Raw genomic sequence first — 12,641 nt, forward strand, 5'->3', positions numbered from 1 at the left:
CACAAGCATAGAATGAAACTACATAACATAGTCTTTCAGCTTGCACACAAGCATAGACTGGGTCCACCTTACATTGCCCGCAGAGGGTGGAGAGAATTTTTTCTACCATCTTACATTGCCCGCAGAGGATGGTAACAACTTTTCTTCTCCCTGAGAAGATTACACTACCACCTTACATTGCCCGCAGAGGGTGGTTGATACAACACAATGTATCACTGAGGTTGAGACTCCCTCTCAACCAAGGCGGTGTTCTCCACAGCTCCAAGTCTATCTTTTGAAGTGCTCAAGCTTCAAGAGATTTGGTGAGAACATCTGCAACACAGGACAAACACTGAATCGTCAGGTATCTCTATACAACCCTGATAATAAATCAAAACAACATAACAAGAATTTTGAGAAACCACATTGCTTCGCTTGATGCAACACTTGCAACAATGTATTTAGCTTCAACAATACTCAATGCAACTGATGACTGTCCTTGTAGGTCCAAGAGATCGCAGCGGGTGAATGCTTGAAGTGTTTTCCTTGTCCATAACACTTCTTGACCAATCTGAACCTAAGCAACTTCAGCCCATAATCAATTGTGTCTTGCAAATATCAAAATATGCCTGCCTGCAACAATATGCTTAGCTGAAGCACCCGCCAATCAACCTGCCTCTATTCAGATGAATCTGCAAGATCATTGTTGGCTGCAGACATACTCAACTTCTTCAAGTTAGTTTCCATATAAGTTTATAATCCATAATTCTAACATAACAATATAAAACTTGACTTAGAATAATTTCATTAGATCTTTGCCACACTTCTAACCTAAAAGTAATGCATTTTAGGTTTAGATCTTCCATCTCAATTCTGAGCTAATTCTTTCTTATATTAAATCATGAGACTATCTTTATCAGTCAAAGTTTGATCATCAGAATTAACATTTCAAATACTTTAAGGAACAGGTTGGAATCTTTACAAAAACCCTAGGCTTATCAAATACTCTTTCATACCAAGAGTTTTATTGAAGGTCATAGGACTCCCTCTTAATCCTCAATATTAGACTGATAGCCAAGCATCATAGATCATAAGTATTCATAAACAAGGATGAGAAATGCCAACTTCACCTTTTATGAATTGGACCCATGGTGCAATTATGATCAGGACATATCCTCAAACTTCTTCTAATTGAATGAGAAGATCGTTATGCCTTATTTCAAAGCTCCCTTTGAAGCCACATCAATCCAAGCTTGAGGATTTCTGATGTCAGTAAGGCCTTGGCCCTCAACATACATCACCTACTATATGAGGTTATATAAAAATGACCTTGGGTGAGGATCACAATATTCATGATAAGTTAGATGCGTTCTTTTAACAGTATAACCAATGATCCATAGAATGCAGAGACAATACTTATGTGACACAAATTAAAAGAGCCAGCCTGTAACACATAACCTTGAAAACTTGTACATCACCATACTTCACACTTCATGATAGTAAATACTCAACTGAAAAGTCAGTTTTATGCAACTATTATAAAATCATTCAATTGATAGTCAAAACTCAAGCAGATCATAGGTGATGAAGTACTAATAGAATGTTTACAAGGAGTGTGAAGTATACTTACCAATGAAGATACTAACCAAGCAATGATAGTGAGAGCCTATACTTCCATGAATCAATAGCAATTAGTAAGCTACAACATATAATATAATAATTATGATAAAGGATTTCAGATCAACCTCTAGATATCCAACACCAAATACAAGCATTGTGAATAATAAATTCCTAACTCACTTATTTATGACATTAATGAATACTTCATTTACTCAATTAGTAGCGATACTTATGTAACTGGCTTATTTTCCCTTACGCACATAGATAAAGGCACACACAAATTAAATGAAGTTCAAAACAGAGAGGAAATATTCAAGTTCACAATGTCTTTACAAATATATGAAGTTCAACTTTTCTTCTTTGTTTTGATCTCACTCATTGGAACAATTAAGCACTGATATTTAATGTGGGTATACATTCTATATTTAATTTTAGTATTTAATTGATCAGGTCACAGACAGGCAAGTACACAAAATTTTCCCTACTAGGTTTAGGCTTGTTTTAACCATAATTAATTTATTTCAAAATACTTATGACTTCAACTAAATTGATTAGAAGACAAAATCTATCTTAACATGAATCAATTTGTGATATTCCATAATTAATTTATCAATTATTAATAAGTAAATTGCTCATTTACCATACTAGAGAACTAATTATATCATACTAGATAATTAATTTTATCATCCATAATTCTTAATGCAAGTGTCAACCTACGTTACTACTTCAGTTCTAAGGAAGAAGGGGATGGCTATGTTACCAAAGCGCTCAGAGACCAAGATACAATAGGCTCCCTCAAGGTTTACGGTTCCAAGCCCTTACCCTATCTTGGGACCATACCCTCAAAGTTTATGGACGCTGATCCTTACCCTATCTTGGGAATCATCCTATTGATTGGATTTAGACTGCCCCTCTTTGGAAACAACTCCATTCTCAACTTTCTTAAATACTGATAGTAGTAACAAGCATTAGGCTATAAGTATACTAACTTGTCATGTATTATGAATATATATGAAATTAAGTATAACTGTCATACATATTGCAGTCCATATTATATTATTATTAAATTCTGCATAAGAACATTATCAGGTATCATATATTAAGCATACATTAAGCACATCCCCATGCATACCACCTAGAACAAAGATGTTACTGCCTGTAACTTAATAACAGTTCTAATCTGATCCGATCCGATCCGATCCGATCCAATCCGAGGTGATATCACTGGATACTTTGATTTCTTTTCTTTATGTCTCTCAATATGAGGGAGAGGTCACACCTCCTCATCATGTATGTTCTTTGGCAAGAGACACACCCTTTCACAATCAGATTTGCAACTCTTATTTAAATCAGATCTTAACCACTACATAAAGTTGTAGCCCAAAATAATAAGCCCTTAACAACAACCTTAATTAACCAAGCATCCTCTTATTATATTCGGTTTAACAAGGACTAAAATAGAAGATTCATTCATTTAACATTTAATGTTTTCATTGTTATCAAAGTCGTCTTATTGAGAGATCCTTATATTTACTAACCTGTCACCAAAGAAGGAAAGGACAAGAGATTGAAATTACATGATTAAATTTGATCACTGGTTGGTACGAACCTATCTCTGATATTTCCATCAAGCCTATCTTCAACTTTCAACCCCATTAACCTGACCTGTGAATGAGACAACAATTTGGAAATAAAGGAGTACTAAATTCTGAAAACTGAAAGTTGATCTAGCCTATAGCTCTGATACCATGTTATTTTTACTACTTTCAGATTAATATAAACTCAAAAATCAAAATTTAGTTTGATTAGCTGAAAGATTTAGAGATTTCTAGATTTAGGCATGACATAGAAATGAACAAAGAAATAAGAACAACACATGGTTACCCTGGGAAAACCTCCTAGGAGGAAAAACCCAGCCTAAAAAGATCCTCAGATTTGATTATGGATTATATTTATATAACAGTTACAACACTTATCTTAGGTCCTTGAAGATGTCTGAAGTGTTTGCTCTTAGGGCTGATGGAATCAACCACATGTCTGCACTTTCATGTATACCAGGTCTGCTCCTTCAACACATCAATCAGCACTCAGACTCAAGCCTCTAGATCTGCACTTCTTGATGTGTCTTAGATCTGCACTGATTCAGTAACCCTAACACTTTAATTCTGGAACAGCTCAGCCTTCTTTATGACAGCAAGAACTTGATGTTTGCTTCTTTAATTGGTAGGGATGATTCACATAAATTCTTTCACCAGCTTTTGCATTAATCAGATTGTATACTTCGTATCATTAGGCATGTGTGAACTCAGATGTATACTTCGCATCATTAGGCATGTGTGAACTCAGATGTATACTTCGCATCCTTAGGCATGTGTGAACTTCGCATCATTAGCAGATATGTATTTCGCTTGAAGGATATGTATAAAATTATATTTTTAATGAGACAGATATGTCTTATATATATGTGATGCAAAATCCTTTTTATGTTAACCTAATATAAATTACTTTGAATCTCTTTAATCTAAAATGCCTTGATAGATAGGGTCGACCCTATTTAAGCAAGCACATTATTATGCATGTAGCGTGGGGTTTCATTATGTAGCGTGGAGTGAAGTGAGGTATAGGGTCCATCCCTATACGTTGGAGAAAGGGGCTGGCCCCCTTAGGCGGATTCCAATGTTGCCTAAGGCAATTGGAATCCGCCATTCCCTAATTATAATCAACACGATGAAGGTGAGTATCATACGCTTGACCATGTGTATGTGGGACCTCAGGTTTTTGAAACAAAGATGACGGTGATTCAAGCACAAGATGTGGTCCTCTATTGCCTCCACTATTAGGCCTCCTTTGATCCATGTTGGGTTGAGGTTCTTGCAAAGGTCGATTTTCCATTATTTGAGACATGTCAAAATCATGAGGGATCTTGGCTCCACTTTGTGCCATCACTTTTAAGAAATATTGTCTATCTCTCCTCATTATTTCCTCAACCAATCGATTGAAACGAGGATCCATAATGGAGTCTTCCACTTTTGCTAAATGTACGGAAAAGTTGTCCATATTGTCATTGTGTGTATCATTGTTGTTTGTAGTGTCCATGTTCTCAACATTTGGAATGTTTCTATAGGCATCGATGTCAGGTAATGTGGTATGATCAGAATTGAAAAAGATATCATTGCCATACTCATAGGCACTCATGTTTGCAGACTCTTGAGCCTCTTTAGCTTCTCTCCTAGATTTTTGGGAACGAGTTTCAACCATAAACTAGGTATTGACCAAGATGTGTGAGACTAGATGAAAATGGAAAGAGTATGGAAGACCAAGAGTTGGATGAAATGTAAATGAATTTGAGGTGTACTTGCAATGTCCAAAGTGTAAGACCAAGTATGTATGTAGTAGAGTAGGCGTGGCTTCCAAAGAGATGATAGTTTCTCTTGATGAAGTAAGTTGACCTTGACTCTAAGTAAGACCAAATGAAACCCAAAGGTGATAGACCTTGATGAGGGACCACTTAGCAAAATGTTGTTGTATGTATTGTGTTGACAAAGCAAGATGAGGACAAGCAAGTGACCTTTTGACTCAAGTTTAGACAAATGTGAATGTAATGCAAGGTATAAAGAAATGATGGACTTTGTGAGACCCAGAAATAGGCTGAATTCTAGATGAAAACTTGGAGAAATAACCTAGGAAGCTCAAAAATGTTGAAACTGATTGTTCTTGTTTGCTAGACTGTAAGTTTTTTTTTCAATTTTGAATACAGATGTGCCTGTATACTTCACAGACGCGGTTAAATGACACAGACGCTATTGAAAACTGCACAAACACGTTTCTGATATTTTGTGAATGTAATGTTGCTTAAGAGAACACAGACGCGTTTTTGCCCTCCACAGATGCAGCTAAATGACACAAACGTGGCTCTATCAGACACAGACGCGTTTCTAGAAACTAAGTGCAATTTTTCCAAGGTGTAAAGTTGTTTGTTGTGACCAAATCTGATTTTTTGATTGTTTTTCGTGACGAGAGGACACAATGTTGATGAGGCCTCAATGTTTGCAAGTGTTTAGACTCAAAATGACTCAAAGAAAAGTGTGTTGTTTGATGTAAAAATGTTTTCCATACACTTGAAGACATAAAAAACACAATGTTATGATGTTTGCTCTTGAATGTTTGAATGTTCAAAAGAAGACAAGCATAATTCTTATGGTTGACCAGGACAATAGTTGTTGATCCCACATGGGGTTTGCCCCGAGGCTACGCTATTCAGAGCGGATACTGAGATGCTCGACCCCACTGACTCCACCCTCAACACTCACTTCTCTCGGCAGCCAAGCATCAATCCCCACGAAAACTCCTCGTGGCGAACTTTGTATCTCTACTAAGAATCGTATGTGTGTGAGCCGCTCCAGAGGTCCGACCTCTTGCCCCAACAACTAGAAAGATTTTGGCTTTCTAAAACAAAAAGGTGCTAGTAAGGGCATCCGCTCGTGTGGCCATACATGCGACACTTTCAGCTCTGTAAATACAGAAGGCTCTTAGCCGGTAGGGGTTACTCCCTACAACTGATCAAATATATTTGATCAAACGGGTTTATGGGGAGACATAGTGTTGGTATGAACTAATCAACACATGTTACCCATGGCTTTCACCATGGATGCAGTTATTTATAGTGGTTTGGAAGAGGTGGGTTTTCTTCGCTACCACTTGGGTCGTTCTTTCCTCACTAGTAGTCCTAATGACCACACGGGAAGACAGACCCTCTAGAGATTAAACAAAAATAGCTTATTGTCCAAGACACAAAAGACATTGGTTCAATTTTAGTGCACCAATTGAAGTGTTTGGTAATCTATAAAAACAAGACACAATAAAAATAAAAAACCCTTGCCAAAATTCTGCAACAAAGTTTTGTTAGTAGTTTTTCAATAATACCCCTCCTGCAAGCACACAAGTTAGGTAAATTTTAGATCCAAAAGACTTTGTGAAATAGGGGGCCTTCAACAAAGCGTTTTTTGACAAACTCAAAGATCTGATTTTCCATGAGTTCTTTTGCATCATTAAAAAAAAAAAACCTGCAAAATTTCAAGACATTTTCTGAAATGTAAGAAAATCCAAAAATTTGCTAATTTGCTCCAAAAATTAATTTTTTATGAAAAATCATATAAAATGCACAATTGATCCAAAAAATCAGAAATTTTTACTGGACACTCTCGATAGCCTTCCAAACCTGCATAAAAAAATTCTTGCAAAAATTCCAAGCAGATTGTGCGATATGATCAAAATAATGCAAAACCCTAACTTTTAAAGATTCGATTTTTTGTGAGAATTTTTAAGGATCCAATTTTTTAGGAAATATTTTGCATCAAATTAAAATCACAAAGAACAAATCCGGTGTATAATTTTGAGAGATTTCCAAAAATGTAAGAAAATCCGAAAAATTCAATCAAAATGTTTATGGTGAAAATGGAAACAACAATATTGAAAGACTAAGTAGATTCAATCACAAAACCCTAGCCCAACAACAACAAAGATCTACCATAACATATGAAGATTATCTAAGACAATGCAAATCAAATGAAATCAGAAAGATTATACCATCACATGTCCAATAGGGTTTGGATCTCCATTCTTCCTATCTCCATTGGTCTTGCTTGATATATTTGCCCTGAGATTTTATGTGTGCACAAGAGGTCAACAAAGAACGGAAATGTGGTTGCAAGTAGGCTTGATCGCATATGAAAGTTCAAATACTTGAAGGATTGATTAGGGTTGATAATGAAGGAAGCATCCTCTTATATAGAAGACACTGTAAGAAATGGAGGGATAAGATTGAGAGGTGTAAAAGATAAATGGTCGGCTAGGATTAGAGGGTGGGTAGAGAAAATAAGAAAATAATGAGAGGGTAGGTAGTGTAGGAATTAAGAGATGAATGACATGTGTCATAGGTAGAAAAGGCTAATAAATTAATTAAATAAATAAAGATTTATTTAATTAATAAAAGAAGTGGGATCAATTAAATAAATAAAAGTATTTATTTAAATGAGAAATAAGGTTAGAAGAGGATAAATGAATTAATTAAATAAATAAAGATTTATTTAATTAATAGAGGAATTAGGCTAAAATAATTATTTAATTAGACATGACAATTTTAGGTGTCTAAACTTGTCAAAGTCTTTCATTGTTGGGTGCTCAAACTCATGACCTACTAAGAAAGTGCTTCAAAGCCTTTGTAAACCTCCTCAATACTCTTATGGGTCTTTGTAATGGATTGTTCCTTGCAATGCAATCACATCTTGTGTTTATTGGCTGCAATTTTACTGTAGTGTGCTCTGTTATTGGCTTTTTGCAACATCACTATTGTCTTCCTTGAAGGTGACTATTGTTAATGATTGTCAAACTTTATAAGACTTCCTTTATCCTTTGTAATAGCCTCACTCTCATTACATTGGAACAAGTCCTATGGTGGGCTTGATGGTTGAGCTCTACAAGTCAAGGCCTCTATTGATGCAATGATTGTGCCACAACATACTAGCTTTGATCCTTACATCATTGGTTTCCATCATCAAACCATAGCTTTCATTGTGACTCCTTTATAACAGATATGCTTCCCATCTTTCAATATGACTGGATTCTAAATATTTTGATCACTAGGACTGTTATATCAAATGATGCAACTCTTATATCTGTCTTTATAGTTGCAAATCTGCCCTTTCTTAACTTTTCCTGAGTCTATTCACCATTTATGTAGTAGACCTTGACCAACAATATCTTCATACCTTGTCATTTGGCATTTCATGTGATCTCTTACGTGGAGATTCATCATGACATGACTATTTCCTTCATTTGTTGATCCTGCTCTTAACAGTAACTGTCATGAATGCTTCAAATCATCTAAGAATGGTCACAAATGTTGCACCCCTTATGTCCTCTAAGCATTTGATTGTCTATTAAGCTTGCTGACCGTTGTTGAAGATTGCTTGCTAACTAGCTTAAGACTCCATGTATTAACCTTTTATATCACTGTTTATTATATCAGGTCTATGTAATCTTAGATGTTGCAACCATGGGCATTACTGTTTGAAGTTGTTCTCATAGACTCCTCTTGAGACTACCTTAATGTCTTCATGGTCACGTGAAGAATTAGTGACTATTAACTGTGAAGTAATTACTACACAAGAAGGGATTGTGTTCTTTATCACTGTTTTGAGACTAATACATTGTCTTGTCAATAAGAATTGCTCTCAACGAACTGTCTTGTATGCCACATGAAGCATTCTCTTTGTGAAGAACTACCTTATATGCAACACTCTGCTTTGGAGATCTACCATTGGGGTTTGTCAAATCAAGCGTTGAGTCTTGATTATGTTCAGCTCTAAAACCTGCAACACTGTAGCTTATTTCCTACCAGTGATCGATGATCTTTCCTCTGTTGTTTAGCACTCCATTTCATGTGGTTCTATGGATGGAAAATACTTCTCTATGTGCAAACTCCTTGCACCCTAATGACTGCTCGTTGTATCGTGAGGACTATAAACTGCTGCAAATGGTCTTGTTCTCCAAGTTCTTTGGTCTTTGGACCAATATATCATGATATACATAGAACAATCATGATTGACCTTAAATGATAGTCCCAAACTATATGAAAACCATGCAAAGATCCCCTCAAAAATATATAAAAAAGGATTGAGAATAATGTATATTTGCTTTAAATAGTTACGATACAGTAAATCCCTTTTCTTAAATTAGTGAATCTCTCTTCAAAAAATGAATACAACAACAATAGCTTCTTGAAAAAATCCTCGAGACAATATGGGAAAGTGTCAACACAATAAGACTTATGAGTATTGGACTAAAATCTTACCTTGAATGATGCAATGTTTTGACAATATGAGGAAACCCTTGGGATATATATTGCTCCTCCTTAATTAGTAATTGTTGTTCTCATGCTTTTGGTGCTATAGAATACCTTTCCATCTGTTGCTCTTTCACTAGGATTGTTGTCAATAGCTTGAGTGTAGTTCTCTGTCTTAGGCATCTTTGGGTCCTCCAAACTCATGCCTTCCCAACAAGAACATGTTTGTTCTTTCTAATGAATGAAGCATTCTTCTTCAAACAACTGTTGTTTATGCATTCATGACTGTTATCCATTTGACATTTGCTATCATTTCATGGACAACTGAAGTTTAACTGTACAGATATGCTCCATGTTTGGCGGATAAAATGAAGCATGAAACTAGGGCTTTCTTAGAGCAAACTACAACCCATTCCCTATAACCCGATCTTTTCTTTTTGGCTACGGGTTCAAACTCCAACTCTTTTGCATTTGGGTCAAACATAGGTTGAAGGAACCTTCAAAAAGTTGCCTTCAAACATGATTTGAGGACTACATGGAACGTGAACACTTGTGTAGTAAAAGAACTTTCCAAAACAAATATGATGTAAAGCCCCTAACTAATACTTTCAAACAATAAGAGGGCCTTTATTTTATTCATTAATATTATGGACTCTTTTGAACACCTTTTACAACATATTTGTAGAAATGGAGGTTTTTTTACAAAGAAGTCTCATTTTGACTTACAAACCAACCTGAATAAAAGACGAAAAACGAAAATTTAAAATATATGGACATACCCTATATGTGCAATTTAGGTGAATGACCTAAATTGGATAACAATAGCCTTTGCTCAACATTGCTTCAAAATGCAAACCAATTCTAATGTGTTACTGCCTATATAGGTTGTGACTATCATTGTAAACTATTGTTCTATATTATAAAATGCCTGATGTCTGCTCATGGGTTATCTTGAGGCTACTCAACACTAACACCATGCCAACATGACTGTCTTTACCTCTTTGACCGTTAAAAGATGACCGCTCTTTGATGAATCATTGTCCTTTGGTCTCATTATTTTGAAGTTCATGAAGCCCGTTGTTCTCCTTGTGACTAAAAATCATCAATGTATGTTATTGTCCTTTCATGGTTTCCTTAGCATGAATAGTTTCAAATGTTGTCTTCTTTTTGCTATGAGGTCTCTTGCATTCATATTTAGGACCCTCTTCTTCTTATGACTGCAAATATCTATTGTTCTTTTAGCTTTGGCAATATCTTTAAGGTCTAAGATTCATTTGGAATTATCTTCATCCTGCTTTTCAAACTCTTTGCTAATATGCTTCTACTACTGTGATTATTTAGACAGTGACCTCTTGTTGTTGTCTTAGGTCCAAGACACATTTCTCCTTGACTGCTAAAGCCTATCTTCGAAGTCTGTCTTCTCTTGGTGACTTTGATCTTGAGAGATCCATGATCTTAACTCTTTAAGATTCTAAGCTTTGTGATCATGATCTTAACCTTCTTGGTTGTGAGTATTCTATCATTATCATTTACTCTTCTTAACATTGTGACAGTCCTAATAAGAACTTATCACTGCAAACAACTTCATTACCTTGAACTTTGGAGGACTGCATTTTTTTATTCCTCAAGACTGAAACTTTGTTGGGGGTTGTATTTTTCTAATTGCCTTTGTAGCTCATCTCCTTTTGGACTGTGATCCCTTTCTACTGGGTCTACTGGGCTGTAATTTGTATCTCCATTCTCACCCATAGGCAGCTAACACCAAGTAAATAATCTCAAACTTTTATAATGTGACCGAAACACAGTCAAGATTACAATTTCTAACATTTTGTGAGTGTTATGAAACCACATGCAAGTAAGTACTATTCAAGTAAGTTAGAATAGTAGTGAAGTGTAATTAGCTAGTATACAGATAAGATTATGGAAATAAGGGAGAACATATAACTTACATATGGAAGATTATAGCTTAGTTGTAATAGAGTGCATACATAGATTTTTTCAGTAGTGCATTGTGTTTGGGGATGTCATGGTCTTTAGTTGGGGGGACTTTGATTGCCAATCCATGTCTCTTTCTGGAGTACTCATAAATTCTAGCACTATTGTACTCTTGCCTTCCATTTGTTTATACCTTGCAATAAGTTTTTTTTGTTTTGTTTTTTTAGAGAGTAAAAATTTGTTTCTTTGTCAATCAACATAATTAAAAAAAACACATACAAAAAATTGATTTGTCATTTTTTAGTTTCTTATAAATATTTATTGAATGTTTATCTGTGTGTTATCGAATGTTTTATATCTCAATATGATGTGTAGTTTTTTTTGTTTTTGTAGAAATGTGTTGATAAACTCCAGCCCTGGATAAAATTATGGTGTTGGATCCATTTGATGGTGCTACTGTGGGTAATGGGTTGATTCACTCAGTATCTATTGTACATGGAGTAAACTTGAAAGGAACAAGAGATGCAAATGTAAATATTTTAAAGGTCACATGTAACATACCTCTTGCTTACGAAGACATAATAGAGGGAGTTATCCGTCTCAAAGAGAAAGAAGGAACCTTCAAACGGTGGCCACTAAAATATTTGCAAAAAATGACATAGTTAATGTTTATCATGTACTGGCAGTTAGACAACTTGGCCTACTACTTTATGCAGTGGTTTGAATGTATTGTTCAAGGATCTTTATCTTTAACAATATGTTCATTTATATATCTTTATCATGGTGTATTTGCAAGAGTTGGAAACTTTTAGACTTTGACATCTTTGATTATATATATCATGATGTTGAATCAATCTTTTAATTCTAGCATGTTGTAGTTTGTTCGTATATGTAATATTTTTATTTGCTTTTATTTTCTAGTTCAATTTTAATATTATGTTATTTTTGCATTATAAAATTTATGGTATTTATTAATTTATTCATATCATGACTATATTTACTACGAATTAATGGAAACCAGTAAATAAAGATGACTAAATTTACTACTAATGGACGAAAATTAGTGAATAAAAATGACTAAATATATTACAAATTGGCGATAATTACTGATTACAATAACTAAATAAATGACTGCTTAACAACAATCAATGACTAAATACATGACTAAATATATGACTAAATAAATGACTACCATGACTAAATAAATGACCAATTAACAACAATCAATGACTAAATTAATGACTTAATATATGACTAAATTAAT

At 34.8% G+C, this 12,641-nt stretch overlaps 1 long non-coding RNA gene across 1 annotated transcript in view; it reads left to right on the forward strand.

Annotated features, from left to right (window-relative positions):
* The window catches only part of LOC131034578 (uncharacterized), a 49,412-nt gene extending 37,238 nt beyond the window's left edge, over nucleotides 1-12,174 (forward strand). Inside the window, exon 2 of the long non-coding RNA XR_009103812.1 lies at nucleotides 11,771-12,174. This is a non-coding gene — a long non-coding RNA (uncharacterized LOC131034578). The remainder of the gene's footprint in view (nucleotides 1-11,770) is intronic.
* Nucleotides 12,175-12,641: the final 467 nt, after the last annotated feature.

The sequence above is a fragment of the Cryptomeria japonica genome, chromosome 5 (assembly GCF_030272615.1).
Source record: "Cryptomeria japonica chromosome 5, Sugi_1.0, whole genome shotgun sequence".
Lineage (NCBI taxonomy): Eukaryota > Viridiplantae > Streptophyta > Pinopsida > Cupressales > Cupressaceae > Cryptomeria > Cryptomeria japonica.